A 23,404-nucleotide genomic window follows, 5' to 3' on the forward strand; every position below is an offset into this window, starting at 1 on the left:
AAGTGCTATATAAATGCAAGTTCTTTACATTAAAAACATGGCCATTAATATTTACTTGCAACTTGGACCATCCTTATTAATGATGTGGTTGACAACTTCAAATAGTACGCTGTCAAAATGTTGTGGCCAAACAATGTCCTGCTAATAGCAAAATTATTTCATGAGTTTGGTACCACTGTGAAATCACAGCACTTTCACCTCAACCATCATCATCATCATCATCATAGGCAGTCCCTCGAATCGAGGATGACTTGCTTCCAAGTCAAAAAGTTCACAGATGTTTCAATGAAGGACTTAAAATTCCAGGTCCAGAAACAAAATTTTGAAGGGTGGAAGATGCCTGTGCTTGGATTTTTTTTAACGTGGGGTGGCCGTTGCACACCAGCCACCACACGGGCTTGACAGAGCTCGGTCTTGGTCCAGTAGTAAGGATTGACCAAGACGACTGGAGTCCTGCTCTGTTGCATAGACCTAATGCGCACACATATCGCAGCGTGTATTACCAAACTTATTTTCTGGAAATGGTTACCATTTTAGACCAACTTATGGAACTTTTACCCAGATCATAAAGCTGCAACAACAGCTCCACAGAAAACAAAACCTGGGCAAAATAGGGCAAGATGCAAATTGTTCACTAAATGCTCAAAACTAAAAAAATCTTATAAGAATGCAAAATTTTCTTCACTTTGCCAAGACACTTAAAACTTCAGAAGCTTTATGCAAGAGATATTTTAGGTTGCGAAAGTCCAGACAGCCTCTTTCTTGAAGATGCATTATTATCACATATCCAATGGGTCCATTTCTGAGGCAAATCGTCATGGATCAAAATGCTTCCTTGCACAATGCCAATCTTTTCAATGTTGCTGGTGTACTGGGATTAACATTTGAAGCTTGCAAATGTACTTACCTACACTTGTATAATATTGTGGCCATCAATTCGAGACCAAAACAAGTCACTGAAGTTAGTTTTATTACAGCTGGAAGACAAGTCATGAATTATGGATGCTTCTGGCTAATTACAGAAAATCCTCAGATATTTCACCTCAACATACCAGTATTAGATCACCGATCCATAGCCTTCATCTCTATTACATGAATCATTACTGAGCCATCTTCAGTAACCACAGTTGAATTTACAATGATGTCAGCTGTTGCTCAATTGATCGCACTCTTGCCGCTGAGCCAAAAGGTTGCAGGTTCAAGTCCCGCTCCAGGGCTAACACTTCAGTGTTGTACTGAGGGAGTGCTGCACTGTAAGAGGTGCTGTCCTTCTGATGAGACATTAAATTGAGGCCTTGTCTGCTCTCTCGAGTGGACATAAAGGATCCCATGGCACTATTTCAAAGAAGAGCAGGGAAGTTCTCCTGGTGTCCTAGCCAACAGTTATCCCTCAACCAACATCACTAAAACAGATTATCTGGTCATTATTCATTGCTGCTTGTGGGACCTTGCTGTGTGCAAATTGGCTGTCATATTTACAACCTTACAACAGCGACTACACTTCAAAATTACTTAATTGGCTGTGAAGTGCTTTGGGAAGTCCAGAGGTCATGAAAGGCACATCATAAAATGCAAGTCCTTCTTTATTTTCTGACCCACATCAATACCTCTCTTTGAGAATTCACTGAAGTGCAGCTTTTCATGTCGTTGAGGTCCAGATCTGACTGCCTTATATCTCTGAAGTACAAGTCATTGTAATGGCTCAGAAAAGAGCAAGATTATTTCATAAGTTTAGTAGCACTGTGAAATCACAGCACTTTCACCTCAACATACCAGTATTAGATCACCGATCCATAGCCTTCATCTCTATTACATGAATCATCACTGGGCCATCTTCAGTAACCACAGTTGAATTTACAGTTACGTTTAAGGATTTTTCTGCTTGGTTGTATGCCAACACATTACCTGAACTGTTGGAACCATTTCCATTTTATTTTTGCCACACTTTCACTCTCCATTTATTGTCTAAAGCTAATCCTCTGCGTACAAATCACCTTCTTTGCCTGTTAGGGTGGGATGGTTAATGATTTCAGATGTCCCCAACACTCCATCCTAGCCGCTCCATGGTCAGCCAGTATGGGGGTTATTTTAATTCCCATAAACGGGTGGGTTTGGGTCGGGTGTGAAAGATAAATTTGAAAACATTTCAAGCCTGAGCTCAGTCGCCTCAAACCCGCCTAATTGTGGCTTTAACAGAGGCGGGATGAGGGGTGGGACGAGGGACAGGACGAGGGGCGGGCATCTAATCTGCTCTCAGGAGGTGGGTCGGTTGTTGTAACTTTTTAAGGAGGCTGTGTGTCTCAATCTTAACAAGGTTTATATTTTTAACTACAGTTGGCCGAGGACCCCTGGTCCTGGCAAACCAGGAAGGTAAAAGGAGGCGAGAAGGGCAGATCCATAAGGTAAGTCCATTTACAGAACTGCTTGTGGACCAGGAGGAGCAGGAGTGTTTCCTCTCGGCCCAACGAGCTAGCTACCCTGTAAACAGGCCCTCACAACACCTCCATGATCTCTGACCCCCTGACCCCCCCGCATTCACTTACCCCCCCCCCCCGCAATCACTGACACCCCCCCCGATCTATCAGATTCCCCAACTCCACAATCTCCGAACCCCAATCTTCGCTTGACCCCTCCCGCAATCACTGACCCCCCCCTCCAATCACCACCACCCTCCCAACTCGAACCCTCCCACCACCCCCACTAAACCTACCTGCTTCTCGGCCTTGTGCCACAGCCTTCCCTGCCCAACAGTTAGCCAAACCTATTAATCAGGCTGGCTGTTGGGCAGGAAACCGGGGGAGAAAAAAAATGAAAACACGCCCTGGAGTTTTAACTGCAAGGCGATCGGGGAATCTGTACTCCTGGGTTTCCCGTTCTGAATGCCTCCTCCCCACTCTGAACATCTCACATCTCAGCAGCCAGGGATTTGAGCACAAAAAAATCTAGGCTGACGGAGCGCTGGACTGTGGGAGATGCCACCTTTCGGATCAAACGTTAAACTGAGGCCCCCGTATGCTCTCTCAGGTGGACGAAAAAGATCCCATGGCACTATTTCGAAGAAGAGCAGGGGAGTTATCCCCAGTGTCCTGGGGCCAATATTTATCCCTTAATGGTCATTATCACATTGCTGTTTGTGGGAGCTTGCTGTGCGCAAGTTGGCTGCCGTGCTTCCCACATTACAACAGTGACTGCACTCCAAAAGTACTTCATTGGCTGTAAAGCACATTGAGACATCCCGTAGTCCTGAAAGGCGCTATATAAATCCAAGTCTTTCTTTCATTAAATATAGAGGCACAAGAGACACAGTTACCTCAAGAGAATCTGATCTACATCACTCCATCCTCCTTCCCCAGCAGGCCGACACAAACCAAGTTTTAGGCCCATTTTTTATTTATTTTTAAATTGTTTTGACTCCTTTCTCTTTCTGCAACACTGACCAGATGAATGGGCAGGTGACCATCTCTCAGGGTTGCCAACCCTCGGGGATTGGCCGAGAGACTCCAGGAATTCAAAATTAATCTCTGGGACACTGCTGTGAGCAATGCGGGAGAAAAATCATTGGGACACTTTTAAAAAAGTCTTTTTTTCCATTTTATTTGAACACTTTTGCTTATTAGTTACAAAAGCATTGACGATGTGGGGGAAAGGCTGTTTGACTGAGAGTCAAGAATCATCCAATCGGGTAACAAGGAGTTTGTTCACTTCCCAATGGGCCTGGAGAGATGGTGCACTGTGAGGATGGATGTGTTGGCCGACTAATGGTGGAAGCATGGGGGTGGGGCAGTTGGAGGCAGGAGGTCATGTGATAAAACCTCCAGGAATATACCCAACCAGAGTTGTCAATGCTGGCCACCGACAGTGCTGATGTGTAACCAGCCAGGAGACGTGCTTGGCCCCTGCTCAGCAACTCATTTCGATAACACAGCTGAGACTGTAAACTCAGGAACACAGGCAATGGGGGCTGCAAACATGCGTTAAATGACACCATGGCACAGTATGTTGGCACTTGGGCACTGCTTGCTACCAACATGACAAAGCATCTTTTTGCCAAGACTTCAGGTCTGTAGGATTACATAATTTCAAATACTCAACAACAACTTGCATTTAACGTTGTAAAACGTCCCAAGGTGCTTCACAGGAGCAGGATCAGACAAAAATTGACGCTGAAGAGATATTGGGACAGATGACCAAAAACTTGGTCGAAAAGCTAGGCTTTAAGGAGCGATTTAAAGGAGTAGAGAGTGGTAGGAAGCAAAGAGATTTAGGGAGGGAATTCCAGAGCTCAGGGCTTAGGCAGATGAAGGCCACGGCCACCAATGGTGGAGCAAAGGAAATCGGGGAGAAGCAAGAGGTCAGAATTGGAGGAGCGCAGAGATCTCAGTTGGTAGATGCACTGTCTAGGCTGGTACTGAGGCAAATAGGCCAGGATATCCCAAATTCTGTTACTGGTCTATGCTGAGTTAGCTAATCACCAGGACTGATGATAGGAACACTACAATTCGACTCCACACCCTTAGGGTAGGGAGACGGCAAATCCCTTTGCTGACTTTTATCCTGATGCTGCTGGAAAGTCTGTGAACATGCATGTTGGATGAGGAAAGGATGAGTTTTGGCTGTGATATCCCCCTATGGTGGAAGAGCCTGCTGATACTCACAGTCCAGCACAAATGACTGCCTTTGGTGTGAAAATTATTTCTGTCCCCAATAGATCACAGCCTGTCATAAAAATGTAAAAATAAGAAAGAAATTGTTTCGTCAATGGCTCATTAGGTAAATGCACTGAGTCATTCATGCCAGGAAGGTGCCATGTTGACTAAATGCATGAGTTACAAAATGTAGTTTCCATTAATATTAAATCTTATTATCATATAGAAAATAGAAACACGAAACCTAGACCCGTATAACTTTAAACCACAGAAACATGCACTCTAGAGCCATAGATCAACAGAACCATAGAACTATACATTTCTAATAGAACTATACAACTATATATTTCAAGAGTTTAGAAGAATGAGCGGTGATCTCATTGAAACAAACAAAATTCTTACAGGGCTTGACAGGGTAGATGCAGGGAGGATGCTTTCCTCTGGCTAGAACCAGGGGTCACAGTCTCAGAATAAGGGGTCGCCCATTTAGGACTGAGATGAGGAGAAACTTCTTCACTCAGAGGGTGGTGAATCTTTGGAATTCTCTACCACAGAGGGCTGTGGAGGCTCAGTCTTTGAGTATATTCAAGACAAAGATCGATAGATTTTTGAGTATTAAGGGAATCAAGGGATATGGGGACAGTGTAGGAAAGTGGATTTGAGGTAGAAGATCAGCCACGATCTCATTGAGAGGCAGGGCAGGCTCGAGGGGCTGAATGGCCTACTCCTGCTCCGAATCCGTATGTTCTTATGTTCATTGTAGAACCACAGAAATATACAACCATAGACCACAGGACTTTCAGAAGCATAGAACCGAGAACCTTAGAACCAAATGATTTAAGCGCAAAAGGAGGCCATGCTTATTGTGTCTGTGCTGGCTCTTTGTTAGAGTCATCCAAAACTAATCCCATAGTCCTGTAACTCCCTCTGCTTCAAATGATCTGCTTTTACCTTAAAAGATGCAATGGTCACGGCCTTAACTACTCACTATGGTGAAGCTTTCCATGCTCCAAGATATCCAAAAACAATAACCCCTCTGTTTCAACTTTGCTTGAAAAATACGTAATGTGTGAAATATTTTTGCAGACCATAAGATAGCAGTTATGTCCCCAATGTCCCTTCGATGGCTAAGATAGTGCACCTGCACATTACTGGGCTTTCAGCTTTATAAAATATAAATGTTATGTTTCTGAGTTAAATATTTTGCCAAAAGTCCAAATATTAGGGGGTAGTTAATGGTGAAGGCCTCACTGACTGACTCTACCCCCACTACTCTGGTTCTGGGGTTCATCTGGGAAAGGAATTGGGTGAGAAACAGCGGGTCAACCTTTAGCCTCCAGGGAGAAAGGAACACGATGCTCCCCCTTGTCTGGCATGTCACGCCTGAGCGACGCATCGTATCTGACATTCCAATCTCTTAAAAAGGGAGCACATGGCCAGGATCATGCCTCTGCCTGGCATTGCCAATGCACGTCAATACCATCCTGGGTACATATTGTTGGAACCCAGGGTTGCCAACTTTAGAGGGGGTTAATGTAAACTGCTGATTTCCTGATGTGTGAATAATTTATTTTGCTTCAGACGAGTGTAATCTTATTTTCCCCTACAGTGCTATCCGAGCTATGCGGTTAGGTAAACAGACTGGCGCCAGGGCCGAGGGGCACCGATTCACTGAATACAATAACAGCAATGTAATTTGCCAATGGAAATGTCGAAAGTAAAATATTCCATTTCATTTTATAAATGTAATAAATTAGGCTACTGGCAAAATTATTATAGGCATAGCAGAAAGAGCTAAGATATATTTAGGATGCAATTTTCCAAAGTCTAGGAAAGTTAAGAAAGACAGCTGTACACGTTCCTTAGGTTCAAGTGACTGAAACATATCGTAATGCCATGAATATAACCCACAATGTATGTCCAAAAGTATGCATTTTCATTTAATGAGGTGGGACTTGTGTTTGACTTTTCGGCAGCAGACTGAGAAATGTCAAATTCTGTATGATTAACAGAACTGGAGGACTCTGGATTAAAGGGAACAATTCACTCCTGTATAGTACTGTACAGTTTGTGTGTGTCTCGGTGTCAGCTTCTGTACATGAAATGTACACACTAGGTAAAAGGGAATGATTCACTCCTGTACAGTACTGTACGGTTTGTGTGTGTCTCTTGTCAGCGTCTGTGCATGTACAGTACACACCAGGTAAAAGGGAATGATTCACTGACATCTGGTACCATACAACTTGTGTGTGGTTCAGTGACAGCTCCTGTACATGTAAAGTACACACTGGACAAAAGAGAATGATTCACTCCCATCTGGTGCTACCAGTTTTCTATTTCCTAACTCAAGGGTACCGAGGTACTCCTCCCAAGAGTACCGAGGTATTATCCTGCCTGAGATCAACTCAGTTTGAACTTGAACTTTCCAGATTTTACTGCATTAACCAGCTGAACTATCTATATTATGCTGTTGGCCATTTGGCAGTGGGCACAACCATTGTACTTATGTTTCACATCTCCTCTTTCTCCATAGGAATAGCGAGCCGTATTTCCAAGTTTGCAAATAAGTTAGATGGCACAGTAGGTGGGAGCAAAAAGATGCAAAGTGACATTGATAGAATAAGTGAGTGGGCAACACTGTGGCAGATGGGGTTCAGGGTGGTAAAGTGTGAACTCATCCACTTTGGACCTAACAAAGGTAGATCAGGGTATTTTCTAAATGACGAGAAGCTAGGAGCTGTAAAGGAGCAGAGAAATGTTGGGGTCCAAGTACAGAAATCACTAAAAGCTAGTGGGCAGGTACAAAAAAAGAATTAAAAAGCTAATGAAATACAAAGGGGTGCAAATGTTGTATAAAGTTCTGGTTAGACCGCATCAGGAGCACTGTGATCACTGCTGGACACGGCACCTCAGGAAGGAGATATTGGCCTTGGAGGGGTTGTAGAGCAGATTCAGCAGAATGAAACCAGGGCTAAAAGGGTTACATTGTGAGGTCAGACTGCATAGACTAGGCTTGTGTTGTGTCTGTAGCTCCACACTGTGGACGCCTGTGTTACTGCAGCTAGTGCTGTTTAATAAAGAGCAGGTCACCTGACCAGCAGGTCAGAAGTTTCCGGAACTTGCAGCCATCTTACAGGTTGTGTGTTGTGTGCTCTCCGAAGATATTACATTTGGCGACGAGAATGGGATGTATTTGGACAATACAAAGCTGAAATTTTTGTTAGTGAAGGATTCAGCCAGCCGACAGAGAGACTTTGAGAGCTTCTCTGTTTTTGGAAACCACTACAAATCCGAGACAAATTACGAGCACACTTGGTTAAACTGCCAAAGTCAAAATGGCTGCCCCTATGGGAGTTATAGGGCACTTGGGGGAATTTCAACATGAGCATGAAAGTTTCAGAGCGTATGTGGATTGGCTAGAAATGTCTTTCACTGCAAATAATATCATCGAAATCCCCGGTAATGAAGACAATAACCGGGCGGTGTTGGAACGAAAAAGAGTTATATTCTTAACTGAGACTGGGCCCGAGTTGTATGAAACGCTGATAAATTTGCTTGTGCCTGACAAGCCAAAGGATACAACGCTGAAACAGATTCTAACTAAGTTAGAACATCATTACAGCCCCGTTCCATTAGAAATTGCTGAAAGTTATCGTTTCGGAATACGAAATCAGAAGGCCGAAGAAAATATCAGTGAGTACATTGTCGCATTAAAAAAGCTATCTATTCACTGTACTTTCAGAGACTTTCAGAATCGAACATTGCGAGACCGCTTTATTTGTGGGATGAAAAATGATGCCTAACTTGACTTTTAATTTAGCTTGTCAAACAGCTAGGTCGATGAGCATGGCTGACCAATATTCCCAAGAATTTCATACTAATTTCAGTCATCAGACAACCGAGGTGAATCGCCTGCAGGTTCGAAGTAAAAGGCAGTGGGGCCCCAAAGTCTCAGAGACTGGAAATGGGAACAGAGCATTGACGTCCTGCTATCGGTGCCTGGGACAACACATTGCTCAAAGCTGTCCATATGTGAAGGCAGAGTGTTTCATCTGCAGGAAAACTGGGCATCTTGCGAAGGCATGCCGACTGAAGTGCAAACCAGCTTTTAAAGCTATGAGTAGAAATCCCCAGAGACTACATAGCATGGAAGAACAACAACAGGACGAGGAGATATTAGAGTTAAATGTCATCAGGAGTACAAGGTTAATGGACAGCGATTTGAAAAGTATCAGAATTCACATAGATGTTGCAGAATTCAAAATACCCATGGAAATCGACACTGGTGCATCTGTGAGTGTAGTACCGGAGTCACTATACCTCGACAAATTGCAGGATTTCCCATTGGAGAAAGCCAAAATAGAGCTGCGAGGCTACTCGCGAGAGAACATTCTGGTGGTAGGTCGTATCACCGTACCGGTGAAATACAAGGATCAAGATCAGAGCTTGCCTCTAATAGTAGTGGCAGGAGACAAGCCTGCCTTACTCAGAAGAAATTGGTTGGGATCACTGAAGCTGGATTGGAGTGAGATTTTTCGTGTTGAAACGAGATTTGCGTCAAATGATGAGGTTATCAAGAATTATCCGAACGTGTTCTGCGAAACGGGCAGTCCGATCCAAGACTTCAAGGCGAGTGTCAGGGTACAGAAGGACACTAGATCGGTTTACTACAAGCCACGTTCCATACTATATGCACTCAAGGAGAAAATTGAGCAAGAACTCAAAAGACTAGAGACTGAGAACATTATTTCTAAGATAGATCGATGTAATTGGGTTACACCCATTGTTGTTGTACCTAAGTCCTATGGTAAGGTAAGATTGTGTGGTGATTATAAAGTAAACGTAAGCCAGGTTCTCGAGGGTAATGTCCCCAATACATTGCCAAATATAGAAGATTTGTTCACAACACTGACAGGGGGTCAGATTTTCTGAAAGTTGGATCTTACGGATGCCTACTTACAGCTTGAACTAGATGACGAGTCCAAGTCATGCTTGACTATAAATACCCATCTAGGCCTATATCAATTTAATAGGCTACCATTTGGAGTGTCTTCCGCCCCTGCCATATTCCAAAGGGTAATGAACCAGATTTTGCAAGGTATTGAAGGGGTAGTATGTTATTTCAGCACCAACGAGGCAAATTCATAATAACATATTGAATGAAGTCCTCAATCGGCTAGAGAAGCACAGAGTACGAGTGTCTGCTCGCAAGTGTGAGTTATTTCAAAACTCAGTGGAGTATTTAAGGTACAGAGTAGACAAAGATGGTTTACATCCAACCAAGGAAAAACTGGATGCATTCAGAAATGTACCCACTCCCAAGAATGTCATAGAAACATAGAAACATAGAAAATAGGTGCAGGAGTAGGCCATTCGGCCCTTCTAGCCTGCACCGCCATTCAATGAGTTCATGGCTGAACATGCAACTTCAGTACCCCATTCCTGCTTTCTCACCATACCCCTTGATTCCCCTAGTAGTAAGGACTTCATCTAACTCCTTTTTGAATATATTTAGTGAATTGGCCTCAACAACTTTCTGTGGAAGAGAATTCCACAGGTTCACCACTCTCTGGGTGAAGAAATTCCTCCTCATCTCGGTCCTAAATGGCTTCCCCCTTATCCTTAGACTGTGTCCCCTGGTTCTGGACTTCCCCAACATTGGGAACATTCTTTCTGCATCTAACCTGTCTAACCCCGTCAGAATTTTAAACGTTTCTATGAGGTCCCCTCTCATTCTTCTGAACTCCAGTGAATACAAGCCCAGTTGATCCAGTCTTTCTTGATAGGTCAGTCCCACCATCCCGGGAATCAGTCTGGTGAACCTTCGCTGCACTCCCTCAATAGCAAGAATGTCCTTCCTCAGGTTAGGAGACCAAAACTGTACACAATACTCCAGGTGTGGCCTCACCAAGGCCCTGTACAATTGTAGCAACACCTCCCTGCCCTTGTACTCAAATCCCCTCGCTATGAAGGCCAACATGCCATTTGCTTTCTTAACCGCCTGCTGTACCTGCATGCCAATCTTCAATGACTGATGTACCATGACACCCAGGTCTCTTTGCACCTGCCCTTTTCCTAATCTGTCACCATTCAGATAATAGTCTGTCTCTCTGTTTTTACCACCAAAGTGGATAACCTCACATTTATCCACATTATACTTCATCTGCCATGCATTTGCCCACTCACCTAACCTATCCAAGTCGCTCTGCAGCCTCATAGAATCCTCCTCGCAGCTCACACTGCCACCCAACTTAGTGTCATCCGCAAATTTGGAGATACTACATTTAATCCCCTCGTCTAAATCATTAATGTACAGTGTAAACAGCTGGGGCCCCAGCACAGAACCTTGCGGTACCCCACTAGTCACTGCCTGCCATTCTGAAAAGTCCCCATTTACTCCTACTCTTTGCTTCCTGTCTGACAACCAGTTCTCAATCCATGTCAGCACACTACCCCCAATCCCATGTGCTTTAACTTTGCACATTAATCTCTTGTGTGGGACCTTGTTGAAAGCCTTCTGAAAGTCCAAATATACCACATCAACTGGTTCTCCCTTGTCCACTCTACTGGAAACATCCTCAAAAAATTCCAGAAGATTTGTCAAGCATGATTTCCCTTTCACAAATCCATGCTGACTTGGACCTATCATATTACCTCTTTCCAAATGCACTGCGATGACATCCTTAATAATTGATTCCATCATTTTACCCACTACCGATGTCAGGCTGACCGGTCTGTAATTCCCTGTTTTCTCTCTCCCTCCTTTTTTAAAAAGTGGGGTAACATTGGCTACCCTCCACTCCATAGGAACTGATCCAGAGTCAATGGAATGTTGGAAAATGACTGTCAATGTATCCACTATTTCCAAGGCCACCTCCTGAAGTACTCTGGGATGCAGTCCATCAGGCCCTGGGGATTTATCGGCCTTCAATCCCATCAATTTCCCCAACACAATTTCCCGACTAATAAGGATTTCCCTCAGTTCCTCCTCCTTACTAGACCCTCCGACCCCTTTTATATCCGGAAGGTTGTTTGTGTCCTCCTCAGTGAATACCGAACCAAAGTACTTGTTCAATTGGTCCGCCATTTCTTTGTTCCCCGTTATGACTTCCCCTGATTCTGACTGCAGGGGACCTACGTTTGTCTTTACTAACCTTTTTCTCTTTACATATCTATAGAAACTTTTGCAATCCGTCTTAATGTTCCCTGCAAGCTTCTTCTCGTACTCCATTTTCCCTGCCCTAATCAAAACCTTTGTCCTCCTCTGCTGAGTTCTAAATTTCTCCCAGTCCCCGGGTTCTCTGCTATTTCTGGCCAATTTGTATGCCACTTCCTTGGCTTTAATGCTATCCCTGATTTCCCTTGATAGCCACGGTTGAGCCACCTTCCCTTTTTTATTTTTACGACAGACAGGAATGTACAATTGTTGTAGTTCATCCATGCGGTCTCTAAATGTCTGCCATTGCCCATCCACAGTCAACCCCTTCAGTATCATTCGCCAATCTATCCTAGCCAATTCACGCCTCATACCTTCAAAGTTACCCTTCTTTAAGTTCTGGACCATGGTCTCTAAATTAACTGTTTCATTCTCCATCCTAATGCAGAATTCCACCATATTATGGTCACTCTTCCCCAAGGGGCCTCGCACAACGAGATTGCTAATTAATCCTCTCTCATTACACAACACCCAGTCTAAGATGGCCTCCCCCCTAGTTGGTTCCTCGACATTTTGGTCTAAAAAACCATCCCTTATGCACTCCAGGAAATCCTCCTCTACCGTATTGCTTCCAGTTTGGTTAACCCAATCTATGTGCATATTAAAGTCACCCATTATAACTGCTGCACCTTTATTGCACGCACCCCTAATTTCATGTTTGATGCCCTCCCCAACATCACTACTACTGTTTGGAGGTCTGTACACAACTCCCACTAACGTTTTTTGTCCTTTGGTATTCTGCAGCTCTACCCATATAGATTCCACATCATCCAAGCTAATGTCCTTCCGAACTATTGCCTTAATTTGCTCCTTAACCAGCAATGCTACCCCACCTCCTTTTCCTTTTATTCTATCTTTCCTGAATGTTGAATACCCCTGGATGTTGAGTTCCCAGCCCTGATCATCCTGGAGCCACGTCTCCGTAATCCCAATCACATCATATTTGTTAACATCTATTTGCACAGTTAATTCATCCACTTTATTGCGGATACTCCTTGCATTAAGACACAAAGCCTTCAGGCTTGTTCTTTTAACACCCTTTGTCCTTTTAGAATTTTGCTGTACAGTGGCCCTTTTTGTTCTTTGCCTTGGGTTTCTCTGCCCTCCACTTTTCCTCATCTCCTTTCTGTCTTTTGCTTTTGCCTCCTTTTTGTTTCCCTCTGTCTCCCTGCATTGGTTCCCATCCCCCTGCCATATCAGTTTAAATCCTCCCCAACAGCACTAGCAAACACTCCCCCTAGGACATTGGTTCCGGTCCTGCCCAGGTGCAGACCGTCCGGTTTGTACTGGTCCCACCTCCCCCAGAACCGGTTCCAATGCCCCAGGAATTTGAATCCCTCCCTGTTGCACCACTGCTCAAGCCACGTATTCATCTGCGCTATCCTGCGATTCCTACTCTGACTATCACGTGGCACTGGTAGCAATCCCGTGATTACTACTTTTGAGGTCCTACTTTTTAATTTAGCTCCTAGCTCCTTAAATTCGTTTCGTAGGACCTCATCCCTCTTTTTACCTATGTCGTTGGTACCAATGTGCACCACGACAACTGGCTGTTCTCCCTCCCTTTTTAGAATGTCCTGCACCCGCTCCGAGACATCCTTGACCCTTGCACCAGGGAGGCAACATACCATCCTGGAGTTTCGGTTGCGGCCGCAGAAACGCCTATCTATTCCCCTCACCATTGAATCCCCAATCACTATTGCTCTCCCACTCTTTTTCCTGCCCTCCTGTACAGCAGAGCCAGCCATGGTGCCATGAACTTGGCTGCTGCTGCCCTCCCCTGATGAGTCATCCCCCTCAACAGTACCCAAAGCAGTGTATGTCATTGAACTTCGATCATTTTTGGGTTTTTTGAACTATTATGGGAAGTTCCTATCAAATTTGGCTACAGTATTACATCCACTGAATGAACTATTGAAAAAACAGATCAATTGGAAATGGTCAGAAGAATGCGATACAGCATTCAAGGAGTGTAAAAGCAAATTGGTAGAGAGCACCATGTTAGTTCACTATGACGTATCTAAGGAGATCAAGCTAGCATGTGATGCCTCTCCGTATGGAGTTGGGGCAGTGATCTCTCACGTACTACATAGTTAGGAGGAGAGACCAATTACAACACACTCTCAGTGCCAGTGAGCGTAATTATGCGCAAATCAAAAGGGAAGCTTTGGCATTAGTTTTTGGGGTCAAGAAGTTCCACAAATACTTGTATGGTCGTAAGTTTACTCTTGTTACAGACCATAAGCCCCTGACAGCAATCCTCCATCCAAAGTCCCCAGTTCCAACATTAGTTGCAGCCCGAATGCAGAGATGGGCTTTGGTTTTGTCAGCATATACATATGATATTGAATTATCGACAATCAGCTGATCACAGTAATGCTGATGCAATGTCGAGATTGCCTTCCCCATCACAAGTTACACCCGATAGGGAAGATGTGTTCAATTTTTCATACATTGATGAACTGCCAGTCACAGCTGAAGAGATTGGTAGAGCAACCAAACGTGACCCAGTTATGTCAAAGGTGTAGGATTATATTGCAAATGGATGGCCAGACCAAGTAACAGACAAAGATACACATCCATTCTTCATTCATAGGAATTAATTATCAGTTGATAAAGATTGTATCATGTGGGGTGCAAGAGTGATTATACCAAATAAATTCAGGTCCAAATTATTAGGAGACCTCCATGACCAGCACCTGGGAATATGCTTGAACAAGAGTTTTGCACGCAGTTACTTATGGTGGCCAGGTCTTGATAAAGATGTAGAGTACATCGTAAGTCAGTGTACGACATGTCAATCAGTAAGCAAGCAACCACCATCAGTACCATTACAGCCATGGAAATGGCCTCCCAGGGTGTGGCAAAGGCTACATATTGATTTTGCTGAGTTAGAAGGACAACAATTGTTCATTGTGATTGATAGCCATTTGAAGTGGGCCGAGGTGTTTCCAATGTGGAAAATAACCACAAGTAAAACATTAGACATTTTGCAAAGATTATTTTCTTCATTTGGCCTCCCAGAAGAAATTGTTTTGGATAATGGACCACAATTTCGTTCAGAAGAATTTGCACAGTTCACGAGCAAAAATGGTGTGAAACATACCAAGGTTCCACCATACCATCCTGCTTCGAATGGTGCAGCAGAGCGCACTGTACAAATTGTAAAACGTGCCCTCATCAAACAAATGTTGGATCCAAATCCAAAGAAACGACAGTTGTCATTGGACCACAAATTGGCTAATTTTCTAATAACATATCGTAATACTCCTCACACAACTACTGGTAGAACACCAGCAGAGTTGTTTCTCAAACAACAGCCACGAACCAGATTCTCGTTGTTAAAACCAAACTTGGCACAGTTTGTAGAAGAGACACAATTAAGACAGAAAGAGAATCATGATAGAAGTAGAGTAAAAGAGAGAAGTGTGAAATTAAACCAGAAGGCAAGAGTGAAGAAGCATCACCATAAATGGGTAAAGTGGTTACCAGGAAGAGTGGTGAAGATATGTGGTCCTCGCACATATTTGGTCAAGATTTTTGACAATGGATAGATTAGGTTTGTTCACATTGATCATATTTTACCCACAGATATGGAAGTAGTTGAGAGTGGGAGTGATTCAATTATTTCTGACTCATCAGATAGTTTTGTTACACCAGTAGCATATCCTCCATCCAATGTACTGGAAACAAATCCAGGGGAAAGTCAGAATTTAAGTCTGAGTTCGAGTCAGGAAAACAAACAGTCTGAAGTTAGAGAGAGTTCAATTGGAAATCAAGGGCATCCCTTGGAGGAAAACTTCCCTCAGGATCAGCCTCGAATGAGTGTGAAATCGATACCATGTTTGGAAGGTTCTGTTCGAGAGCGAAGGTATCCTCTTCGAAACAGAAAACAAGTGGTTAAGCTTGATTTGTAAATGTGTCAAAATAAGTTCATACCCTTTGTTATGTATAACCATGCAAGTTATGTATGATGATTGTTTGTTATAATAACTTCTTCATTAAGGAAGTGTAATGTCTGTAGTTCCACACTGGATGCCTGTGTTACTGCAGCTAGTGCTGTTTAGTAAAGAGCAGGTCACCTGACCAGCAGGTCAGAAGTTTCCAGAATCTGCAGCCATCTTACAGGGTGTGTGTTGTGTGCTCTCCGAAGATATTACAGCTTGAGTATAGAAGATTAAGGCATGATCTAATTGAGTGTTAAAATTTAAAGGATTTGATAGGGTAAATAGAAAGAAGCTATTTACTCTGGTGTGGGAGTGCAGAACAAGGGGGGCATAACCTTAAAATGAGAGCTAGGCCACTCAAGGATGATGTCAGGAAGCACAGAGGGTAGTGGAAATGTGGAACACTCTTCCCCCTAAAAGCTGTTAAGGTGGAGGGTCAATTGAAACTTTCAAAACTGAGATTGGTAGATATAATTGTGTTTACAGTTCAGCTATGATCTAACTAAATGGCGGAACAGGCTTGAAGGGCTGAATGGCCAATTCTGTTCCTATGTTTGTATATTACTCTATCGTATTCCACACTGAAATCCATGTTACCATTCTATACATTTAATTTGCCCAAATCGCTCTGTAAGTTATCAATCTCGTCAACATTTATCATCCAAATTTGTTTTCTGTTACAAGCCGGACAGCTAATGCTCCCTTTGTACATAAGTCTTCGACGTGGATTTTCCTCCGCCAGCCTACTTAAAATTAGGGGATAGATGGGCGAGGGCTGTCACAGCTCGAGGATTCTATGAATGGGTTAACTGGACTGGTCTGCAATCTGTTTGCCTGAAATCTCATTGTACAGCAATGTACACAAACTTTCAGATCTGAAGAACAAAGATCTCCTTACATATCGAGAGATCTAATCTTACGTATGATAGTGAATCTGCAAGTTGGCTTTGGTTAGGAAGAATAACTTCTTTGATCTCTATCTGCCACAGCATGTTTTCATGATACTGTTTACCTGGGGCACGGGGAGAGGGCTAAGGAAGAAAGAAGGGGCGTCATCATTTCAACTTAGTCCCCAAATCTAGGTAAATATTGGACATAATAAAAGCAATTCTTCAATTCAATGCCAAAACTACTGACTGTGAAAACCATGGGAAATGCAGTTTCAAACACTCCCAAGTCAGATACAGGACTTGTTAGATATAGAGTAAAGCTCCCTCTACATTGTCCCATCCAACACTCCCAGGTCAGATACAGCACAGGTTAGATAGAGTAAAGCTTCCTCTACACTGTTCCATCAAACATTCCCATGTCATGTAAAGCATGGGTTAGATACAGAGTTAAGCTCCCTCTTACACTATCCCATCAACTTCTCCCAGGTCAGGAGCAGCACAGGTTCCTGATAACTGCTCTTTCTATTATTTCTTGGTTTGTCTTCTCTTTGATGACATTGAACAGATTCATGGATTCTCTTTGCACATTGTCCCTTATTTGTGATCATTTTCATGTGAAAAGATGAATCATTGTGATATTTTGCTGCAGGTTCATCAACAAATATTCTGAAAATTATTCCAGGAAATGTTATGTCTGGTATGAATTTCAAGATGATTGGGTCTTAGATACAGAGTAAAATTCCCTCTACACTGTCCTGTCAAACACTCCCAGGGCAGGTACAGCATGGGTTAGACACAGAGTAAAGCTCCCTCTACACTGTCCCATCAAATACTCCCAGGGCAGGTACAGCACAGGTTAGATACAGAGTAAAGCTCCCTCTACACTGTCCCATCAAACACTCCCAGGGCAGGTACAGCACGGATTAGATACAGAGTAAAGCTCGCTCTACACTGTCCCATCAAACACTCTCAGGGCAGGTACAGCACGGGTTAGATACAGAGTAAAGCTCCCTCTACACTGTCCCAACAAACACTCCCAGGGGAGACACAGCACGGGTTAGATACAGAATAAAGCTCCCTCTATACTGTTCCAATAATGTATGTCAGCCCCAAATCCAATAAAATGTCTCCTGTGTGTCATTATCATTTCCCTTGCTGAATATCCCTTGATATCTCTGAGTGAGAACCTAAACCAATTTGGGACACCTACATTTTATTGTCTCTATCAGTACTTTATTACCCTAAGTAAACTTAATTGATACTAATACTGTACTGAGTGGCAACATTTGCAGCCGGTTTGGCACGGGGGTAAGTCTGAGTGGCAGAGAAGGCCAGGATTCAGAAATCTTTAAACCACAATTAAATAGGAACATTTACTGGAATTATTGCTGGTACATATGATGGAATTCTGGTAACTAATACTGCAATGAGCAAATTCCTGTATCAGTACAATAACATTTATGTTACTATAAGCTGCAAGTATCATGACAGAACTCCAGTATGTGATGAGAACTGACCTTTGGCCCAACAAGTCTGCACCTCTTATTGGATCATGTACACTTTGACCATCTTTAGACCTCGGTCGCATTTCTCAGGGACAGGGCCTCTGAATGTGCCAGTGACTCCAAAGGGAATTGCTCAAAATTCATGGATTTCGATCCAGCATCACAATCTACGTGATTCAATCCAAACCCTGTCACATTCCTCACATGATAATCCAACGTTCCCAACGGGACCCACGAACACGAGTGTTCATCAGAATATTCGGTCACCTCTGACTGTACCTATCTTTAGAATCCACAGTCTTGTTTTCAATTAGATATTTTTCCAGCTGTTTTTTTTAAAGGGACTAATCTGCACAGTCTGACAGCTGAAAAGTTTAGGCAATAGACAAGAGATTACTGTTGGAGATATTGGTATATAACTACTTGACACGTTCCGATGAAATTCCACTGTCTGCTATTTTAATGAAGGCATAAGACTAATAAAGTGTAATACGAGCTGCTTAAGTGATGGCCTGCTAATATTTTCATTTTCATTTTCAGGATGAGTGTAATGGTTTTTTTTTATTTTTCGTTGCCAATCTTTCCAATTCTTTGTCAAATCACAAACGCCAGAGGTCACCTTGCACACATCAAGGATCACTCTGCGCCAATGCTCTTAGCCAAAAGGCCGAGAGCCACTGCACCGTTCCTGGAAGTACTGCAATACCAGGTTCGTGCCATGGAGGTGGATGGGTCAGGCCCCCCACACACCTCCGTGGAGGTGGATGGGTCAATCCACCCCACCCACCTCCTATTTCCAAAAAGCATAGGAGAACCACCTTCCTGATCCAGGGAGAACCACTTTGGGGTCATGGTTACTCCCCTGTCAGGTCAGTTACGCATGATCTTAGCCAAAAGGCCGAGAAGCGATGAGTGTAATGTTGTCAAGGCTGCAATCATTGCTCATCCCTCACTGGCCAGAGAAGGTGGCAGTGGATCTTGAACCTTATAGTGATGATCCCCGCATAATGGTGTTAGGCAGGGAATTCCAGAATTTTGACCCAGTGATGATGAAGGAACATTGATATACGTCCAAGTCAAGATGGTCTGTGACTTGAAAGAAACACTTACATTTATATAGCACCTTTCACGACTACCGGACGTCTCAAAGTGCTTTGCAGCCAATGAAGTACTTTGGGAGTGTAGTCACTGTTGTAATGTGGGAAACACGGCAGCCAATTTGTGCACAGCAAGCTCCCACAAACAGCAATGTAATAATGACCAGTTTTTGTTATGTTGATTGAGGGATAAATATTGGCCAAGACACCAGGGATAACTCCCTCGCTCTTCTTCGAAATAGTGCCATGGGATCTTTTACGTCCACCTGAGAGAGCAGACGGGACCTCGGTTTAATGTCTCATCTGAAAGACGGCACCTCCGACTGTTCAGCAATCCCTCAGCACTGCACTGGAGTGTCAGCTTAGATTTATGTGCTCAAGTCCCTGGAGTGGGACTTGAACTCACAACCTTCTGAATCAGTGGCAAGAGTGCTACCCACTGAGCCACAGCTGACACTTGGAGGGGAACTTAAATTTGATGGCATTGTCATGACATTACTGCTCTCGTCCTTCTCAGTGGTAGAAGTCCTGTTAAAGCTATTGTGGTGATTTACTGCAGTACGTCCTGTAGACTGTACATACTGCAGCCACAGTGCATCAGTGATTGAGGGGGTGAATATGAATTAAGTGGTCGTGCCAACGATCAAACAAACTTTTCTGATCTGGATGATGTTCAGCTCCTTGAGTGTTATTGCAGACAATGGTGATTATTTGATCGCACCTCTGACTTGAGTCTTGTAGATGCTGGGGTAGCTGGAGGGGTCAGGAGGTCAGCCACTCATTACAGAGTGCCCAGCCTCTGCCATGGTCTTATAAGCTTGGTGTTGATATGGCTGGTTCAGTAAAACTTCTGGTCAACGGTGACCTCCCTCAAGATGTTGATGATGTTGAACTTGGTGAAGGTGGTGCTGTTGAAGTTGGGTGGAGATGGCTAGGCTTTCTCTATCATCATTAGCTGGCACTTATGAGGCACACATGTTACTTGCCACTTGTCAGCCCAAGCTCAGATGTTATCCAGGTCCTGATGTGGACTGGGCTGCTTTGTTATGGGATGAGTTGTACTGTGAGCTGTAAAATCATCAGCCGCACTCCTGACCTTATTACGGAGGAAAGGTCGTTGATGAAGCTGCTGAAGACGGTTGAGCTGAGGATACATCCCTGAGGAACTCCTACAGCGATGTCCTAGAGCTGTGATAACTGGCCTCTGATAATCATAATAATGTTATGTCTGGTATGACCTAGCCACTGGAGAGCTTTTTCTTTGACAACCAACAGCTTGAGTTTTGCTATTGATACTGTATCGGTCGAATTATGTCGAGAGCAGCAGGTCTCCCAACTCTCCTGCATTCAGCTTTTGTGTCCATCACGGATCAAAGCTGTGAAGAGTTTGGGATGAGTGTGCCCAGCTCTTCAGTAATGATTAGGAGGCAGCTGATAGCGTGGCAAATGGTCAGGTTAGATTTATCCTGTATTTAGTGCCTCATTATCATCATCAAAGGCAGTGCCTCGAATCGAGGATGACTTGCTTCCACGTCAAAAAGTTCACAGGTGTTTCAATGAAGGACCTAAAATTCCAGGTCCCGAACTAAATCTTGAAAGGGCTGAGTGGCCCCTGGCCTGTGAGCACCATCGGAGCAGGCCGGGGAGTGCAAGGAGCAGTGTGACGGCATACCACTCCAGGGAGCAGCACGTACTGGAGCAGGAAATTTAGTGCCTAGCACATACCTGGACCCACTGTCACAGCTGTACTGGGACAGCGTGGCTGTGGCAGTCGCTAGCTTTACTGTACAGATCTTCAGTACTACAGCTGCTTTTGCATTCACAGCCAATAGCTTTGTGGTTACAGTTTTGCTTAAATAACCTGCTTATATCTTCTGTGCCTCTCAGTATTGTAAAGTCTTGGATCCTTTGCCAGTGTCAGCTGTGGCTCAGTGGGTAGCACCCTCGCAGTTCAAATCCCACTCCAGAGACTTGAGCACATAAATCTGGGCTGACATGCCAATGCAGTGCAAAGGGAGTGCTGCACTGTCGGAGGTGTCATCTTTCGGCTGAGATGTTAAACCGAGGCCCTGTCTGTTCTTTCAGGTGGACATAAACGATCCATGGCACTTTTTCGAAGAAGAGTAGGGGAGTTATCCCTGATGGCCTGGCCAATATTCATCTCTCAATCAACACAACAAAAATAGATTATCTGGTTATTATCACATTGCTGTTTGTGGGAGCTTGCTGTGTGCAAATTGGCTGCTGTCTAATTACAATAGTGACTGCACTCCAAAAGCTGTAAAGCGTTTTGAGACGTCCGGTGGTTTTGAAAGGCGCTATATAAATGCAAGTCCTTCTTCTTCTTGGCAATGCTTATTTTTCCAGTTGAATCTGTCAACCAACCCCCTTAACTACCATTCTGGCCCTCCAGAATTCTCATTATTCTTCTTTCTGAACATTCTCTAATCTTTCAGAGTCTCTTTGAAGGGCAGGTGCCTAAAAGTACATGCAGTAGCGTATTAACTGCATTTAAGGTTAGTTTTTCTCAAGTCTTTGCTTGTAGCAAGATACCTTGCTCACCATGAGCTTGCCAGAGAAAATGGGGTGTCTGCTGTCGGGACATTTCCCTCTAGTGATTTCAATCGAGGGAAAAGTGTAGCCGATGGGCCGCTTCCCATATGCACCCTTTCCTACATTATAACAGTGACTACACTTCAAAAAGTACTTCATTGGCTGTAAAGCATTTTGAGACGTCCAGTGGTCGTGAAAGGCGCTCTATAAATGCAAGTCTTTCTTTAAATTAATTTCAGTTTACGGTACAACCTTCAGCTGAGTTAATAATTATTTCCTGTGGAGGAGGTTTCATGTTTAAATGAGGGCCACAGGCACATCAACTCGGTATTCCAAAGTGTCCTATCAACATCGGACTGAAATAATAGTATTGTTTTTAACAATAATATCACACATTTAACACAGAACACAGGGGACCAGTCCATTCATTGATCACGTAGAGGAGCCCAGTCCATTCATTGATCGGGTACAGGGGACCAGTCCATTCATTAATTGGGTAAAGAGGCCCAGTCCATTCATTAATCGGATACAGGGGCCCAGTCCATTCATTAATCGGGTACAGGGGCCCAGTTCATTCATTAATTGGTTACAGGGGCCCAGTCCATTCATTAATTGGGTACAGGGGACCAGTCCATTAATTAATTGGGTACAGGGGCCCAGTCCATTCATTAATCGGGTGCCGGGGCCCAGTCCATTCATTAATTGGGTACAGGGGACCAGTCCATTAATTAATTGGGTACAGGGGCCCAGTCCATTCATTAATCGGGTACAGGGGCCCAGTTCATTCATTAATTGGTTATAGGGGCCCAATCCATTCATTAATTGGGTACAGGCGACCAGTCCATTCATTAATCAGGTACAAGAGACCAGCCAATTCATTAATCGGGTGCCGGGGACCAGTCCATTCATTAATTGGGTAAAGGGGCCCAGTCCATTCATTAATCGGATAAAGGGGCCCAGTCCATTCATTAATCGGGTACAGGGGCCCAGTCCATTCATTAATTGGGTACAGGGGGCCAGTCCATTCATTAATTGGGTACAGGGGCCCAGTCCATTCATTAATCGGGTGCCGGGGCCCAGTCCATTCATTAATTGGGTACAGGGGCCCAGTCCATTCATTGATCGGGTGCCAGGGCCCTGTCCATTAATTAATTGGGTACAGGGGCCCAGTCCATTATTTAATTGGATACAGAGGCCCTGTCCATTCATTAATCGGGTACAGGGGACCAGTCCATTAATTTAATTGGGTACAGGGGATCAGTCCATTATTTAATTGGGTACAGGGGCCCAGTCCATTCATTAATCGGATGCCTGGGCCCTGTCCATTAATTAATTGGGTACAGGGGCCCAGTCCATTCATTAATCTGGTGCTGGGGACCTGTACATTAATTACTTGGGTGCCGGGGACCAGTCCATTAATTAATCGGGTGCCGGGGACCAGTCCATTAATTAATTGGGTACAGGGGTTCAGTCCATTCATTAATCGGGTGCCGGGGACCAGTCCATTAATTACTTGGGGGCCGGGGACCAGTCTATTAATTAATTGGGTA

General features: G+C 44.0%; 1 protein-coding gene and 1 pseudogene across 1 annotated transcript in view; both read right to left on the reverse strand.

Moving 5' to 3' along the window:
- Window positions 1–23,404, reverse strand: part of LOC139265263 (adipolin-like) — a 100,714-nt gene that overhangs the window by 63,225 nt on the left and 14,085 nt on the right. The window lies entirely within an intron of this gene.
- LOC139266375 (U2 spliceosomal RNA) lies at window positions 18,877–19,114 on the reverse strand (annotated as a pseudogene).

The sequence above is a fragment of the Pristiophorus japonicus genome, chromosome 6 (assembly GCF_044704955.1).
Source record: "Pristiophorus japonicus isolate sPriJap1 chromosome 6, sPriJap1.hap1, whole genome shotgun sequence".
Taxonomy (NCBI): Eukaryota; Metazoa; Chordata; class Chondrichthyes; family Pristiophoridae; genus Pristiophorus; species Pristiophorus japonicus.